The sequence below is a fragment of the Bubalus bubalis genome, chromosome 24 (assembly GCF_019923935.1).
Source record: "Bubalus bubalis isolate 160015118507 breed Murrah chromosome 24, NDDB_SH_1, whole genome shotgun sequence".
NCBI classification, from domain to species: domain Eukaryota; kingdom Metazoa; phylum Chordata; class Mammalia; order Artiodactyla; family Bovidae; genus Bubalus; species Bubalus bubalis.
Window position 1 is genome coordinate 12352262 of NC_059180.1, and position 12166 is coordinate 12364427.

The window sequence follows — 12166 nt, forward strand, 5'->3', positions numbered from 1 at the left end:
ATCGCAGCACGCCAGGCCTCCCTGTCCATCACCAACTCCTGGAGTTCACTCAGATTCATGTCTATCTAGTCGGTGATGCCATGCAGCCGTCTCATCCTCTGTTGTCCCCTTCTTCTGCCCCCAATCCCTCCCAGCGTCAGGGTCTTTTCCAGTGAGTCAACTCTTTGCATGAGGTGGCCAAAGTATTGGAGTTTTAGCTTTAGCATCAGTCCTTCCAGTGAATACCCAGGACTGATCTCCTTTATTTATTTATTTATTTAATTTTGTTGTATTTAACTTTACAATATTGTATTGGTTTTGCCATATATCAAAATGAATCTGCCACAGGTATACATGTGTTCCCCATCCTGAACCCTTTTCCCTCCTCCCTCCCCATACCATTCCTCTGGGTTGTCCCAGTGCACCAGCCCCAAGCATCCAGTATCATGCATCGAACCTGGACTGGCGACTCGTTTCATATATCATATTGTACCTGATCTCCTTTAGAATGGACTGGTAGGATCTCCTTGCAGTCCAAGGGACTCTCAAGAGTCTTCTCCAACACCACAGTTCAAAAGCATCAATTCTTCATATATGGTAAATCTTTATAATAATTTTATATCTTGCATTAAATTTGTATCTGATCTGGGCACCCCACATTATATAAGCTTGGAGCCCTGCAAAACTGGACCTGAAGCTTAAGGAACTTAGGGTTTTCCTGAAACTTACAGGAGTTGTGGATGCAGTGGGCTGCCATGAGTTTTAACTGGGATTATAATCTCCCCACTGGGACACTGTGAAAGAGTATACTATTACTAGTTATCGCCACTCCCCCCCCCCACCCCCCTGCCCAGAAGATAATTCATTCACCAGAATTTTCCCAGGCAAAAACGAGTATATGGAAACTCTCATCTCTGCCCACTCAGTCACCTTGAGAAGCGGTTAGCAGAGGTCAGGCTGGAGCAGGAGATGGGTTAAGAAGCCAGGACAGCCAGGTGAGGTGATGGGGTCTGAGCTAAGACGTGGCAAAGAAGGCGGACACAAGGACCTTCAGGATGGGTGGCAGGGATGAAGGAAGAGGAGGGGTCTAGGCACAAAGATTGCCTGGGGTGCACAAGGAGTCAGGTGTTGGGGGCAGGCGGTGATGCCATTTGGATGCAAGGGAATGCCAGCAGGAGAGCCACCGAGGAAGGAGGCGGTTCTCTGACAGCCCAGGTTCCAGTGGCAGCTCACGTCTGTGCTGAGGGAGTCAGGTTGGCTGGGCTCCCATAGATATCACCCCTTGCCAACGTCAGAGAAGGAAACACCCCAAAGAAGAGGTCAGGCTGCCGGGTGCATGGCTCAGTGCAAAAACCACCTCTCTTTTAAAACACAGCTAGAAGCCTGCCCTGTCTTCCTCGGAGCAGCCAAAGCGTCCATTGTGGCCTCTCGCCATCCCCTCCGTAGTCTGAGCAGAAATAGCACCTCCGGCATCATGGCAGCTGGTGGCTGCTGGGGCTCCCTGGGCCCCCCCGAGCCCTGACCTAGGAACTGACCCCCGATTCCCTTGAAGCTAATTTTCATCAGCACCAGCTTCTCGGTCTCATCAGCCCCGTCAAACTCCACATGGGCTAAGGGTTCTTTTGTTTGTTTGTTTCTTAAGCTCTCCGTCTGTACTTTGGGCAGGAAATGGTCCTTTAGCCCCTGCTCCCATACTTAAATAAAAATGCTCTCCTGTTCTCCGTGATATATTTGCTTATTGGATTTGTTTAATGAAATATGGATTTATCCCATAAATATTGGAGTTGGTGTAGTCCATATTTCAATTAATGGATCATTTATGTGTCATGCTAACTTTGTAATTACTGAAATGTAGAAATATAGTGGATTGAAGTGAGTTTCTGGTCTTCTTGGCATTCCTGCCCCCCATCCAACCCTGTCTGAAGAGCTTGGATCCGTGAACAGGAAGGATTGATATGAAGCGGCGGTGGGGGTGGGGGGTGCAGTTCAAAGGGGCAGGGGACTGAGAAAAGCCAGCCCCATGCACTTGGCGTGGAGATCTGTACTGTGCACGTGCCCTGGGGTCCCTTAAACAGCCCCGGCCACTGTCCTCAGAGGGGTGGTGAGCTGGGCTCTGGCCGGGTGCCTGGTCATCAGTCTGCTGAGCAACCCGCAGCTCCATCTTCATCTCAGTTGTAAAGCACAGCCTCTTCCCCTCTTTGCCAAATCTTGGTCCTAAAGGGCCCTGAATATACAGAAATACAGATTTCTCCTTCCAGGAATCCACTGGAAACCCTCAAGCAGGCCTGTGAGATGGAAGAGGAGTAAATGCCCGACTCCATCCCTGCGAACCAGGCCTATCGCTTTAACTGGCTCCTTCCTCAGCCAGTGGGTGCCGCCCTGAGGACACCCTGGTGAACACCTCACTCTCTCTCTCTCTCTCCCCCTCTCTCTTCCCCCCACCCCCACTGTGTCTCTCTTTCTCTCCTGCTCTCTCCCGCCTGCCGTTTGCTGACCAGAAAAATCTGGCTGGAGAGGCCCATGCCGCGAGCACGTCACATCCATCATTCTATCAGAATACATCCAAGGGTGGGGATGCATTGTTCTCGGAACGGGCTGAGCCGGAGCCGGAGCAGAAATCCTGAAGTCAGCCGTGCCTTTGAGCCGCCTCTAACAGCGCCCTTTGGAGACCCATTTCATACAAAATTTGAAGCCTGTGTTTATTGCCCATTAAAGCAACCTTTATTTTATGGCAAATGTTGCAGTAATTGCCTTTTACGAAGAGCACTTTGTAACACACATGCACAGTTGAAAGAAAACCACTCTGGTATTGTCTATCGGGACTTAATGGCGCAATTAATTTTACTCCATCTGTTCCTGAGACTTTAAAGGAAAATGGATTTTTTTTTTGAGCGCACTTTAATGAAGAAGATAAAGCGGCCCGGCTGGTGTCCCACAGGCTCGGCGCAGTAAGTTCAGATTATTGCTCAGTCTGTCAGAATGGGCTGCTTCCCTCAGCAGCAGCCACAGCCAGCAACGCGCTCTGGCCCCTCGCCGCGCCATTCCCGATGACAGACTGCCAGCCGGCTCCCACAAAAGCACGATTAAAATGTCAGCACAGGATGACGAAGGGGCCAAGAGGGTCCTCGGAGACAAACTGTGTTCAGTATGAGTTAATACTTTACAGCAGGGCTGGGCCGGCTGGCTGCTGGCTGCTGGCAGCCCGGCCTCGGGAGCGCCCTCCGCCTCCCACAGCCCCAGGGAGGCCCAGCCCCTGCAGGGACCCTCAGATCAGGGCGCTCGGAGGCCCTCGGTCGGGGGGGACCCCGGGAGAGGGGATGGCGCAAACTTGGGATGTGGGATGCATGACGCCGTGCCAGCCCTGCCCCCGGTGCCACGGGTTCTGTCCCCGATGTCCACTGGGGACCATCTCGGGGACCACGAGGGCGGCTGTGAAAACGCTCCCCATAAAGAAGGGCTCATGCAGAAAGATCTCACCCCTCTTCTTCATCCAGTGTCCTGAGCCTCGGCCTCTGCACACAGGGCGGGGCCGCAGCGAGGGTTCAGCAGCACTGTGTCTTTTCATCAGCCTGACAGCCGCCGCCTGACAGCATCTGCTCAACCCCTGGACCCGGGGCGGCTAACTCGCCTGGGGGCGGGGCGCGCTTGTCTCCCTGGCTCAGGTCCCCCGCATCCCCTGGTTCGGGGGCGTCCATGCGGGTGAGTGCCTGGGAGTGAGGCGGTGATGAAAAGGACAAGGAGATTTGCATCCCTGGCCTCCTGCGGAGACCCGATCTGCCGTCCTAGTGGGCAGCAGGTGCGCGCGCCTGCCGTTGTCCCTAATGGTTATTACCAGTGATAAGCAGGACAAATGGGAGGTCATCTCTCCTGCCGGCAGGTCAGGGGGGCTGGATTTAGAGCCCCCAGGAGATGAGGAAATTAGATGGTCGGTGTCCACAGTGGGGGCTGTCACCAACTCTGGGCTCCAGTGATACTGGAAAGGGAGAGGGTGGTGGGAGTCTAGGCAAATGTGATTCATACCGTCTCGTCATGCTTGGGCACCGTCAAGAGACCCACTGTCGGATGTCCTCACGGCGGGCACCAGCAGGGGAATGGGGGCTGGCAGGGGGTCCCAATGTGGGGCAGCCACGGGATTTGGTCTCCTCTTGGTCCATAGGATGGGCCGAGATTTCACAAAAGAGAGACGAGGGAAGCCTGCTGGTTTCTAATCAGCCCCTGGGCCTGTGTCCATTCGCGCTGGCGCGCAGTGGAGATGTACTTCCTAGCTTCCTGAGCCTGCTCTCTGCCCTCCTCAGACCCTTCCCGCCCTCTCCCCCAGGCTTGCTCTGGGACCGCTGCTGTCCACACGTCTGCCTACCACTGAGCAAAGTCAAGTGCACTGGTCCCCCTCGATCTGAGGTTCTGACTCTCTCCTGCCCTCTTCCCACATCTAGCATGTTCCCCTCCCTCCTGGCCTGTCTCCCCCTCCCTTCGTCCCCTTCCCATTCCATCCATCATCCCTCTTCCCTCCTAAGAGTGCTCTCTAAATCCTATTGCCTTTTTATATCTCTCTTGGGTTCTTCCTCCTGCCCTCTCCCAGAGCAGTTTTCCTGTGTTTTGAGCATCTAACGGCTCACGCCAGTAATAGCCTCATAATAGCCACAATTGGCTTTTACGGAGCAAGCAGCCTTCTAGGCTACCAAGGACGCACGGCCCCGTCGGTGACCCCAGACACACCTCCTTCGAGCAGAAGTGTCCCCCTGCCCCTGCCAACAGCTTTGCCACGAGCCAGGCCACACATTCAGCCTTCTGCGTTTATGTTTTATGATGTGAGCCAAGGGCAGTAGAGAAAGCCCTGTGTCTTGAGAGAGAAGAATCGGTATTGGAGGATAATGGAAACTCACGTGGGGTGAGGGCTTCAGGGACAGCCTCCCTCCCCCATGGGTGAGTGGTGAGAAACAGTAGTCCGGGAACCTGGGTGGGGGGCGTACAGTGAGACACGTCCCGTGTGGAGGTGCTGGGGGATTTGATGCAGAAGAAAGAGGCATAGAGGAAACCCCCCAGCTCCCCCACTGGCTGTTCTGGAAGACTATCCCAGCCTGGCTCTCCCACCCACCCATTCCTTCAGCAGGTGTCGACTAAGCTGCTTGAGGTTAAGGGAGGCCAAAGACATGTGGGAACAGAAGCTGTACCCGATCCATGATGGGCCCTCAGCCTACAATGTTTAAGGGCTTGCTGTAAAGGATATTTTGAGGACATCTGGGGAGATTTGAATGCGGACCACGTGTATGATAATGTATCAGTTGAAATTTCTGGTGTGGCACTGTTCTTATTCTTCAGTTCAATTTAGTCGCTCAGTCGTGTCCTTCTCTTTGCATACCCCATGGACTCCAGGCTTCCTTGTCCATCACCAACTCCCGAACCTCGCTCAAACTCCTATCTATTGAGTCGGTAATGCCATCCAGCCGTCTCATCCTCTGTCGTCCCCTTCTCCTTCTGCCTTCAATCTTTCCCAGCATCAGGATCTTTTCTAATAAGTCAGTTTTTCACATCAGGTGGCCAAAGTATTGGAGCTTCAGCATCAGTTCTTCCAAGGAATATTCAGGGTTGATTTCCTTTAGGATTGACTGGTTTGATCTCCTTGCAGTCCAGGGGACTCTCAAGAGTCTTCCTCAACACCACAGTTCAAAAGCATCAATTCTTCTGTTCATTAAGCATCAATTTTTACAGTTCTTATTATTAGGCAATACTTGTTTCCCTTAATTTAAAATTGGCTTACCAAAAAGAAATATATGTGTGTTTGTGTAGTTACATAGTGTATACATATGTATTCGGTTCGGTTCGGTTCAGTCGCTCAGTTGTGTCTGACTCTGCGACCCCGTGAATCACAGCACACCAGGCCCCCCTGTCCCGGAGTTCATTCAGACTCATGTCCATCAAGTCAGTGATGCCATCCAGCCATCTCATCCTCTGTCGTCCCCTTCTCCTCCTGCCCCCAATCCCTCCCAGCATATGCACTCACAAATAGATATACACACATACTTAAATACACACATGTATATATTGCACACACTACATAAAAACACACACGTGTATATATATATATTACACACACGCGCGCGCACACACACACACACACACACACACACACACACACGGGCTTCCCTGGTGGCTCAGGCGGTCAAGAGTCGGCCTGCAATGTAGGAGACCTGGGTTCGATCCCTGGGTCGGGAAGACCCCCTGGAGAAGGGAATGGCAATCCCACCCAGTATTCTTGCCTGGAGAGTCCCATGGACAGAGAGAGGAGCCTCGTGGGTATCATCCGTGGGGTTGCAGAGTCAGACACAACTAACACACACACAGGCACACACACAGATACACACACATGGAGAAATAAAATGTGGCAAAGTGTTAATGAGGATTGAATCTAGGTGAAGGTTGATGAATGTTCACTATAGTTTTACTAGTTACTGTGTAGACTTTGAAATTTTTTTCAAAGGAAAATATATGGGAAAAACATTTACAAAGCATGTGCTAGATGCCAGGGTTATTCTGGGCACCACATGTATCATCAGTGCCCAAAACAGGCATGGGGTCCTGTCCTCCTAAAGCCACCTTCTCGTGGTGGGAGAGACAGGGAGCCCTGTCGGCAGGGGAGCATGGTCGGAGATGGGGAGGGGAGACGGGGGCCCTGGTGGGGAGGGTGCTGTTTTCACTGGGAGGTCTGAATAGACCCCCTGAGAAGGGGACACGTGCGCCAAGCAGAGGGACAGCTGACCACGGTCCTGAGGTCACTGTCTGTCCACTCAGTCCCTGAGTGGGTATTTGGTCCAGTGTGGAGTGTCCCGTGAACCCCACTCCCCACAGCCCCACCCCCACGCCTCACTTGCTGTGTGCTGAGGGTGTAAGGCTGGGCCTGTGGCAGTCCTGTGATCTGTGGAGAGTCAGCGTTTCAGAGCCAGCTGGCGGCCTGGCCCCGGCAGCCTTGCCATCCAGTGTGCCATTCGGTCCACACACACGGTCATTCCTGCTGCCGCGTCCAGTGGGGTAACCACGGTGAAGGGGAAGGGCACTGGGCCAGGAGTAAGACCAGGTGGGTTTGGGCCCATCACCCCATCTCATTCAGCTTCATGACCTTAGCCATTCACTGGGCTTTCCTGAGCCTCAGTCTTCTTCATCTGTGAAATGGGGGTAAGTACAACTTCTTTCCAAAGTGGTCAGGAGGATAGTGAGGTAAGCGTGTGTGCAGGCAGGTGGTGACCCAGATGTCACCGAAGCGCGGTTTGCTCCCTGGACTCTCCAGCTCTCGGGGCAGCTTGGCACCGTGGCTCCAGTCAGCCGGCGTGGCGGCCGGTGGCCACTCTCCTGCTGCCTGTTACCGAACCCTCAGTTGGGTCCCTGAACTTCACAGCCTTCCCTCCACGTCTATGAGGGGGGCGGGTTAGGAGGGTGTGGCCTCTGCAGTCTCACCCAGCTCTAAGAAAGCGATCCCAAGATGGAGAGTATCGGGCACCTTATGAATTCCACTTCCCAGAGACATGGGCAGTGCCCTGGCAGCTTTTGCACATGTGAGAGGTTGGCTTCTGCTGGTGCTCACCAGACACTGCAGACCAGGAGGCTGTGCAACCGCGAGGACACGGCCCTTTCAAAGATCGTGGCAGTTCTGATGCGCCTCTCCTGTGTCCATCCGACCTGTGGCTGACTTCTCAGCTGCTGGTGAGGCCTTCTGAGCACCATGAAGGCAGAGGGTTTCATGGGGATCGAGCTTCTTAAGAAATGTGCTGTTTTCTGAGGAGATAGGTTAGCTCTGCACACCCGAGGGCCACAGGGAAGGACCAGCCCAGCTCCTACCCGAGCCGGTGTCGGCAGCCTTTGGACCATTTCATCTCAGAAGGCCTGTGCTCTCCCAAAGCCCTCCTGGGGCACGTTGGCAAGGCACACACAGGGACGGACATGAAACTGGCCTTAGAAGCTCCAAGCCAGGTCTTTCTCCTCCTCGGAGCATCCTGAGCTGGGGCCTGGATGCAGGACAAGGGCCAGAGCGAGCCCTCTGTGCGGACACATCCCTGTGCGCTTGGGGGAGGAGGATGGGAGGAGCACTGTCCTCCTTTGAGGTGCTCTCGGAGGACTCTGATTGGCAAATATTTCTGAATCGTCTGGAAAGGGTGACTTAGGCTCTTTCAGAGTTGGTTGTAATTTTCCTGCCTGAAATGACTTAAGGACAGAAGAGCTTGTCCAACTCCCAGGTGGCTCCAGGCCCAAGAGGGACCCCCAGGAGAGACCTCTGAGTGGATAGAAGGGCAGAGCACCCAGGCGCTTTTCAGCCAATTAATCTGGGGACGCCTTCCAGGAAGCAGAGCGGGAAAGGCCGAACTGGCTCCAGGCGGGTGTTTGCCCCTGGACTGGAGTCCGGCTGGCTGCTCCCTGTGGGAAAGGCACTGGGGCCCTGGCAGCTGCCAGCAGGAAGGAGTGACTTGGCCCAGCAGACTGAGGTCGGTTATGTCCCTACAGGGCCTCAGGCTCTGGAGGAAGAGCCCAGGCGCTGAGCTGCGTCCTGGCTGGTGGTCAGCGGCGTCCTGGAGGGGACGGGTGAGGCCCTGGCACGAGGCGGCGGCCGGCAGGGAACAGGAGGGCAGCTCCGCCTCCTCCCACGTACTCTGAGGTGGTGTGTGGTCAGAATGGTCCCACGCCAGCAGCAGGCACTTCACCTGGGAACTCGCTCTGATGGGGATTCTCAGGCCCCCACCCCAGGCCTGCTGAGTCAGACATGGCGGGCTGGGGCCCAGGGCTCTGGTTTGCATGTGCCCTGCAGGCCAGGCTGCTGTGTCATGGGACCCATGGCTCAGAGCAGTACTTCCTGTGACGATGGTGGAGGTGCCGCACGTCCACCAGCGGCCGGGTGCACCCTGCCAGCCAGGTGAGGTGGAGGCTGGTGGCCTCGGGAAACCTGTGTTCAAGTCCTCCTCTTCCATGAACCTCAAGCAGAGCCTTGGAAAAGCACAGACTTCTTTGGGGCCAATCTCTTTGTCTATAAAACGGAAATAATCATGCCGCCTCTTTGTGGTTTTCATGGGGACAAAGTGAAATTGACGCCTGCACACGTACTTTGTTAACCTACAGTGTTCCATACAGAAGGTGGGCTCCTTGTTTTCATTTCAGAAAGATGATAGCTTACCTTTACCAAGCACCTACCATTTTGCAGACAGCTGTGAGTGATCGCCATGCTATTATGCATTATTCTACTATCCCAGTTTACTACTAGACAAAGCTGAGAATTTAAGTAACTTGGCAGAGCAGGGCATTAAACCCAGTTCAGCTTGATTCCATACTGGCTTTGAAGTTTCATTGGGAGGCTGTGTGTTTTTGTTTCTGCTTTTAATATTTATTTACTTAGCTATATTGGGTCTTCGGAGAAGGCAATGGCACCCCACTCCAGTATTCTTGCCTGGAAAATCCCATGGGTGGAGGAGCCTGGTGGGCTACAGTCCATGGAGTCGCTAAAAGTCGGACACGACCGAGTGACTTCACTTTCACTTTTCACTTTCATGCACTGGAGAAGGAAATGGCAACCCACTCCAGTGTTGTTGCCTGGAGAGTCCCAGGGACGGGGGAGCCTGGTGGGCTGCCATCTATGGGGTCGCACAGAGTCGGACACGACTGAAGCGACTTAGCAGCAGCAGCAGCATATTGGGTCTTAGTTGTGACAAGAGAGATCTTTTGTTGCAGCACACGGATGGATCCTCTAGTTGTGGCATGGGCTCAGTAGTTGCAATGCTTGGGCTTTATTGCTCCATGATACGTGGGATCTTAGATCCCCAACCAGGGATCGAACCCACATCCCTTGAATTGCAAGGCAGATTCTTATTCACTGGGCCATCAGGGAAGTCCCTGGAGGCTGTGTTCTTAACAACTAATTAAGCCTCACATAGGTTCCCAACTCTGGCCCTACCAACGCCTGCAGAGCTTTCAAAAATACTGAGCTTAGAATAGTCTCTGAAATTTCAGAGACACTTAAGATGTAAGAAAGTGACATGAGCTTTGGCAAATCATGGGCACTCAATAAATGCTTATCCAACCTGTGCATTGAATTATGTATTTTAAAAGTAGCCCTTGCTGCAATTTTTGTAATTCAGATAACAGGTGTTCATTTTAGAAAAGTTGAAAATTACAGGAAACTGGAGGAATACAATGTTATCTATAATTCCAGAACCCTCCCAGTGGAGTCCTTCAGACATGGGAAGAGGTGGGGGGTGTTCTCCCCAGTTACAGGGAGAAAAGCAGACCCCAGGCAGGCTGAGCGATTTCCCTAAGTAGGGATGTCTGGGAGTTGGTGTATATAGATGGTGGGCAAGGGATAATGGACTTCCATTGTGGCTCAGACAGTAAAGAATCTGCCTGCAATGTAGGAGACCCGGGTTCAATCCTCTGGGACCTTCAAGAAGGTCCCCTGGAGAAGGAATTAGCTACCCTGTCCAGTATTCTTGCCTGGAGAATTCCATGGACAGAGGAACCTGGTAGGCTACAGTCCATGGAGTTACAAAGAGTAGGACATGACTGAGTGACTAACACTTTCACTTTCAGGGAGTTAATAATGTGAATTTTGTACTTGGAGCTTTTGGGTAAAAAGGCAGATTCTGAAACCATTGTGTGGCATCTGCTGATTACAGCAAAGGAGCAGACTCAGGCCCGTCATTAACTCCCAGGCAACTGAGCAAGCGCTTCCAGGTGCGATTTCTCTTCCCTCCTTTCTCTAGAAATTACTTGGGGCTGAGAAGTGAGTTGACCCAGGTTGGTAGGCAGGCATTTTCTACTCTGAAGGGGAAGAATGTGCAGCAGCCATGACTTGTCACTTGCGTTCTGTCTTCTCGGGTCTGTAGAATTCAAGCTAAAGTCACCAAAGTCTCCTGGTCACCAAGTACTGCTGGAGACAGGGTTTGTGGGGAGTCACCTGAAGAGCTTCCAGAGACCCAGACTTTCCACACCAAGGTTCTCTGTCTTCCTGAGACTTCCCTGGTGGTCCTATGGTTAAAGAATCTGCCTTGCAATGCAGGGTACATGAGTTCGATCCCTGATCAGGGAACTAAGATCCCGCATGCCATGGAGCCTACCACAACTAGAGAGTCCAAGTCCCTTGATAAAAGATCCCACATGATGCAACTAAGACCCAATGCAGTCACATGAACAAATATTAAAAAAAAAAAAAAAAAAGATTCTCCATCTTCCTCCCAACACCCAGACTAACTGAGCCTTGATCACCTTCACGTCATGAAACAAAATCCCCCCACCCGGGTCCCTCCACAAAACCCTGCAGCCCGTGCGTGCGTCCCGGCACAAAACCACTTTCCCATGACTTCCCCACCAGCCAGCCCCTGCTCGGGGACCAGGGAACAGAGCTCGCCATTTCTTAATGGGCCGCAGCTGAAGCAAGTTCAAAAGTGCGAGGCCTGTAAACTCCGGAAGAACTCCGCGCCCGCCGCACACCACGGCAGAATGATTCAGGAGGCCAAACTTTGCCTCATCAAGTCTGAGAATTTCCTGCAAATGAACTTTTCAAGAATTATGCCGTCGTTGGCATTACAGTATTACACCCAGGCCTGTTCCCGATCACTCACTGGAACTTATTTTGTAGTTAACCTCCATAAAGGACTGTGCGAGCGAGCCCAGGCCTGTCACACACACGTTATTTAGAAGCCCTTATTATTATTTTATTGCCGGTCCTTGACAGCTGAGGAAAAGCCAAGCGCTTTAATCTTTTTTTCCCTTTAGTTTACAGTGTAAGAGCTGCATGTAAGATGGATTTGATTAATATGTAACAGAGATGCAATTCTCTGTAAAATGTGCTGTACTTTAGCACCCTGGAAAACAAACTGCATCACAATGGCTTAAATCTCAGTCCATTGTATTATATAGACATCATAAATAATAGAGAGCAGGCAGATATTGCTGCGGGCTTCATCTGCATAACACATCTGAGCTCTCTATAATGTGTTCAACTTGTCACTTTTAGTACAGAAGAGAGGCAATAAAGCTAACAGCTGACTAACACACATCAGCCCCACTTCTCCTTCCAGGGGGGTGAATGCTCATTAAGCCATCTTAGCCCTGACTTTTAAAATCCATAACTCTTACAAATGTAAAAAAGTTGCCACAAAAGATTAAGCGCATAATATATGTCAGAGTATAATTTTTCCTGCATCTCCCCCAAACG

General features: G+C 52.3%; 1 protein-coding gene and 1 long non-coding RNA gene across 11 annotated transcripts in view; both read left to right on the plus strand.

The window, feature by feature from the left end:
- LOC123331531 overlaps positions 1 to 2715 on the plus strand; it is a 32017-nt gene extending 29302 nt beyond the window's left edge. The window contains exon 2 of the long non-coding RNA XR_006548215.2: positions 2478 to 2715. This is a non-coding gene — a long non-coding RNA (uncharacterized LOC123331531). The remainder of the gene's footprint in view (positions 1 to 2477) is intronic.
- AUTS2 (activator of transcription and developmental regulator AUTS2) overlaps positions 1 to 12166 on the plus strand; it is a 1208197-nt gene that overhangs the window by 1034277 nt on the left and 161754 nt on the right. The gene's annotated exons all lie outside the window — the stretch shown is intronic.